The 6,000-nt window shown below is 41.4% G+C and overlaps 1 long non-coding RNA gene across 2 annotated transcripts in view; it reads left to right on the forward strand.

The window, feature by feature from the left end:
* The window catches only part of LOC132508632 (uncharacterized), a 199,479-nt gene extending 194,763 nt beyond the window's left edge, over nucleotides 1–4,716 (forward strand). For both annotated transcript variants that reach the window (XR_009536711.1, XR_009536710.1), the window contains one exon: nucleotides 3,865–4,716. This is a non-coding gene — a long non-coding RNA (uncharacterized LOC132508632). The remainder of the gene's footprint in view (nucleotides 1–3,864) is intronic.
* The last annotated feature ends 1,284 nt before the right edge of the window (nucleotides 4,717–6,000 follow it).

Below are 6,000 nucleotides of genomic sequence, written 5' to 3' on the forward strand. Positions count from 1 at the left end.
TGATCCAGCAATCCCACTACTGGGCATATACCCATAAATTCAAAAAGACACATGCACCCCATGTTCATTGCAGCACTACTTACAATAGCCAGGTCATGGAAGCAACCTAAATGCCCATCGACAGATGAATGGATAAAGAAGTTGTGATACATATATTCAATGGAATATTACTCAGCCATAAAAAGGAACGAAATTGGGTCATTTGTAGAGACGTGGATGGATCTAGAGACTGTCATACAGAGTGAAGTAAGTCAGAAAGACAAAAACAAATATCATATATTAACACATGTAGGTGGAACCTAGAAAAATGGTACAGATGAACTGGTTTGCAGGGCAGAAGTTGAGACACAGCTGTAGAGAACAAACGTATGGACACCAAGGGGGGAAAGCTGCAGTGGGGTGGGGATGGTGGTGTGATGAATTGGTACATTGGGATTGACATGTATACACTGATGTGTATAAAATGGATGACTAATAAGAACCTGCTGTATAAAAAAAATTAAATTAAATTAAAAAAAAAAGAAAACAAATACTAAGATGGAAAATTTAAACTCAGTCTACCAGTGATTAAATTTAGTATTTAGTAAACGAACTACTCCAAGTAAAAAATAAAGATTGTTAGACCGGAATTTTAAAATTACATTCCTACTGTTCACTTAATTCTTGTAATTCTCTATTTATATCTGTTTTATGGGTGAAAAAAATGGAGACTTCAGGGAGTAAAGAAACTTGACAAAATGACATAGCTGATAAACAGTCAGGATAAGAGCCCTAGTTGTCCAGCCCACAATCCTCACTTGTGCTGGTTTAGTACTGCTCAGCAAAAAGAAGGTACTGTCGAGCTTGGCAAGAATTGTGTACGTGCAATTCCAGGGGCAGAGCCAGATTGTAGCAGGCGTGGTGAATGGTAAAGTTTAACCCCACCATAAAGAAGTGAAAGCTCTTTGGGACTAGATAGTATTTCTGGGCAGTGTTAAGGAAACAACTGACATCAAACACCACCAATCTGTAGTGCAATCAATATACAAAAAAGTATGATTTTCTCCAATAGCATCTGCCTATCCTGGTTAAAAGTAGAGAAAATGGATGGTTGATCTATTCTGGGCTTGCATTTTGCTGGAAAGTGGCAAAATACGAGATGGACAATAGAGACTAGGGTCTGGGGGAGAGGCTTCTGCCTTGGGGTCTGAGCTGAAGAGGCAGGCTGCATAGTCAGGGGGCGGGGTATCTAAAGAGGGCAAGGGCAGAGGTACAGGGGCTAGATGTCTGTATGAAGCTGAAGAGCAGGTATCCCAGGAGGAAGAGAGGGAGAGATATAGAAGGATTGACCTCTGCTCTCAGAGACCAGAATGGGTATCCAGACAACGTCTAAGACATTCTAGAGATAAATTAGAAACAACGGTAAAGTAGGTTAAGTAGATTTATTTTGTATCATTAAATTTCAAGGAGAAAACTAAAAGCTGGAGACTGCAACTCACTTCTTGTTGTTACCTGAACCACCATTTTCTTGAGTTTCTTAAAAATTCTGATCAAAGATCATTAAAAAATTCTAAATTCCTCCAGGTAACAGATTGCTTTCTCTGCATCACTCAATTTTTTTTTTTCTAAAACAGGGAGGAGGAAGATAGTTAAAATTAGCCACCTCTTTATAATGCATTTGCTGAAACTAATTGGTAATTATTTTTTAACAGAGGCAGTTGGTGTGAGAGTGGTGATAATATATTTACAATATACACTTAGCATCATTAATGAGGTTGTCATTTCTATGTGGGATGGAGATGGTCAGAAGCTCTCGCCTTTATGGCAGAGAGTTGCTCTTTCAGTTCTGGGGTGGGATGTGGGATTAGAAAACTCTTAAGAAATGGCCCTGCAGTAATAATGCGTGTCATGATATGTATTTGAAGAGCAGTAATACAGTTTTTCAAGAATTTCCATATAGCAAATAAATCATTTTTATCCTAAAGGTTGAGTATTTTAAACATCTATTAACATAAAAGTGTGGCTTCTTTACAGTAAAGTATTGACATGGATGGAAACTCCCCGATTCTCTGATAATAAATATATCTTCCCATCCTAATTCTTAAGCATTCTAATATTAGCCTTTGCCCTTCTAAATTCCCATATTTGGATTCGGAGTGAGACTTTCTTTTCACTTCTCATTTAATCAGCGTTGGCACCCAACTCCCCTCTGTCAGCTTGGTATTCAGCTCCGGTCTGACCTAATTCTTCTGAGGCAATGAACTCGCTTACTCCCCATAGCTGGTCAAAAGGAATCAGGGAGGGGAACGAGGAGAGATACCAAGTCTTTCTTGTGTTGGGCTGCGTTAGGGCATCAGCCTAATGCATTTAGGTACTTTGATCACATTCCATGGACAGTATTTTTTGCTTTTGTTTTTGTTTTGCGGTACGCGGGCCTCTCACTGCTGTGGCCTCTCCCGTTGCGGAGCACAGGCTCCGGACACGCAGGCTCAGCGGCCATGGCTCACGGGCCCAGCCGCTCCGCGGCATGTGGGATCTTCCCAGACCGGGGCACGAACCCGTGTCCCCTGCATCGGCAGGCGGACTCTCAACCACTGCGCCACCAGGGAAGCCCCCATGGACAGTTTAAAGCACCTCCTTAGTTCCCACAGCCCCATGATTGAGTTTAACTTGACCTCACTTCCTTTTCCCTGGGTATACAGTGAAACCTCCTCTGGCAGAGTGGGGTTGAGAAGGGGGATTTTTTTTGCCACCTCAAGTGGGTCCTAATGCTTGTGTGTCACTTCCCAGTGCCCTTCCAAGCACTGGAACGTCTGGTGGTGCCCGTGAGTCCTGGTTGCTGCTGCAGACATTTCTGCTGCCCTGTCATCACCCCTTGACCATGTTGTGGCATGTTTATTACACAGAAAATTGTCCTTTGGGTTCCGTCTTCACTGGACACTACGCTTCTTCCCTCTGTTTGCTGATGAGATGTTTTCCAACTGACCACCTTCACCACAGCAGCACGGAGCCTTAGTTATAGCCAAAACTCATAGCAGAGTTGTAATTTCCATCTTGCAGCTCCGACTGAGGAAAACATAGTTTAGCATTGTTGTCTATAATTGATTTTATTTAGTTCTAGGACTCCATTCGCAATAATGGCCCCCAAAGTATAACTTTGCTCAGCTAGGGATTGTGAATTACCCACCTAAAGTCCATTCTCCCATTCTTTCTTACTAAAAGAACACCAGTTTTATCCCAGCTACCAAACATCCAACCACAGTTTATGCTTACCAGATTCCCTTGCAGTAGGTATGGACCTGTAACTAGAGTCTGACAAGTAGGATGTACACTGGAGTGTTATGTGTGACTTCCAGAATAGCCCTTTCACGTAAGATAACTCAACCTGAGATGTACCCTTTCCCCCCACCACTGCCCACCTCCCACCTCCCTTCCGCTTGCTGCCTAAAATGTAGGAGCTCGTGTATGACTTGCTTTCTGTATTGCTTCATTCTTACAGATTACTTTTAATTGTGGGTTTTTTTCCTTCATGTCTTGTTTCTTCAATAAGAATGCAGCAAAAGCAACTTAAAATCATGGACTGCTTTATTAAGCAATGTCGTGTGTGTGTGTGTGTGTGTGTGTGTGTGTGTGCGTGCGCACATGTGCGTGTGTGCACATGCTTTGGGGGTATAAACATAATAGAAAAGACAATCCCCAACATGAAAAAATGTAAGATCAGGATAAGACTTACTTGGTAAGAATAATAACAGAACATATCCAAGGTATACATACAAGTACACTGATATATATCAACATGTAGATATAGATAGATTTTAACCTAGTGTCAAGATTGGTATGTTACACTGGATTTTAAATGATCACTTTCCTTCCCTTTACATTCAGAAATTCAGCTGCTCATGTGTTTAGAAGTGAGATGCTCAGAAAGGATGAGATGAATAGACATTTCTCCAAAGAAGACACACTGATGGCCAAGAAGCACAGGAAAGGATGCTCAACATCACTAATTATTAGAGAAATGCAAATCAAAGCTACAATGAGGTATCACCTCACACCAGTTAGAGTGGGCATCCTCAGAAAATCTACGAACAACAAATGCTGGAGAGGGTGTGGAGAAAAGGGAACCCTCTTGCACTCTTGGTGGGAATGTAAATTGATACAGCCACTATGGAGAACAGCATGGAGGTGCCTTAAAAAACTAAAAATAGAACTACCATACAACCCAGCAATCCCACTCCTGGGCACATAGCCAGAGAAAACCATAATTCAAAAAGACACATGCACCCCAAAGTTCATTGCAGCACTATTTACAATAGCCAGGTCATGGAAGCAACCTAAATGCCCATCGACAGACGAATGGATAAAGCAGATGTGGTACATATCTACAATTGAATATTACTCAGCCATAAAAAGGAACGAAATTGGGTCATTTGTAGAGACATGGATGGATCTAGAGACCGTCATACAGAGTGAAGTAAGTCAGAAAGAGAAAAACAAATATTGTATATTAATTATATTGCATATATATATAATATATATAATATATTGCATATATGTGGAACCTAGAAAAATTGTACAGATGAACCGGTTTGCAGGGCAGAAATAGTGGCACAGATGTAAAGAACAAACGTATGGACACCAAGCGGGGAAAGTGATGGGGGTGGTGGTGGTGGTGGTGGGATGAATTGGGAGATTGGGATTGACATGTATACACTGATATGTATAAAACAGATAACTAATAAGAACCTGCTGTATAAAAAATAAATAAAATAAAATTCCCAAAAAAAAAGAGTAGCCCCCTCTCGCCACAACTAGAGAAAGCCCATGCACAGCAATGAAGACCCAATGCAGCCAAAAATTTAAAAAAAGAAAAAGAAAGGATGAGATGGAGGAAAGACCCTCACCCTTTTGAGCTGTAAAGAACTGTTGATGCTCTGCTCCCACTCTCTTTGTAAAGAGGTTCCTCATTAACCACATATGAGGATGCCAGGCCGACAGAAGACAGTTCCCTGTAGTCTGTGTCTGAGAAATTCATCTCCTTCCTATCAAGTACTACTGGGAAAGTTACTGAGATGACATCTTAATACATGAAGGAAATCATTTGCAGATTCATTACATGCAAATCTTTTCTTAACTCCAAGTGCCTTAAAAACACACACACCACACAGACACAGACACGAGCATAACTATCTTTGTATCATTTCTAGAATACACAAAAACCAAAGAAAGTCTCCGTGATATCATGACGTCATAAACGTCATGATATCATAAACGTCAATTTACCATAAAAATGCTAATCTTGAAAGTAGTTAATACAGTAATATTTCCTGGAATCTAACGGAAAATGTTTCAGAATCATAACACCATAAAAAGAATGGTATTTATAATAAATATAATTTAATTTCACAAATAATGATAGAATCACAACTTGCCTTCTCAGTTGTTTGACCCATGGAATAAACTAGAGTTCTGCTGTAAATTGCATGGCATGTTGGTGATCACTCAGAATGGGCAGGTGATTGGAGAGTGGGACCCTTCAAAACGACCTTTTTAAGCTCATTAGCTGTATTGTAATATGCCGGCAGATGTAGCAAAGACACCAGCTACCTACCAAAGATTCAGGCTTCCCTCTGCCCAGCATAGTCGTTGTCAAGAAGCGGCTGCCCTTGTATCTGTGTGGTCCGAGCTGGCTCAGTTCTGGGTGTAGGCGTGTGGGTGGAGAGATGTGTGTCACTCAGGCCTGGCCCGTGGAAACCTGCCTGTGATCTTCCAAGCACTCTTTCATCCTCCATCCTCTGGCTGGAAGTGAACAATGGAGACACCAGGAGAGGGGGGGAAAGACATCTAGAAAGAGCCTGGGTCGCTGAAACACTGTGTGGAACGCTGTTTGCAAAGGATTCACCTTAAACTGATCTCGTGCAAAAATGAACTTTGTGCTAAACGTGTGCAGACTTGCCTGTTATCACAGTCAGCTCTGGCTTAATTAACACACAGGCTGAGGCCTCCCTGGTCCTCCTCTCA

This window comes from Lagenorhynchus albirostris, chromosome 18 (genome assembly GCF_949774975.1).
Source record: "Lagenorhynchus albirostris chromosome 18, mLagAlb1.1, whole genome shotgun sequence".
Lineage (NCBI taxonomy): Eukaryota > Metazoa > Chordata > Mammalia > Artiodactyla > Delphinidae > Lagenorhynchus > Lagenorhynchus albirostris.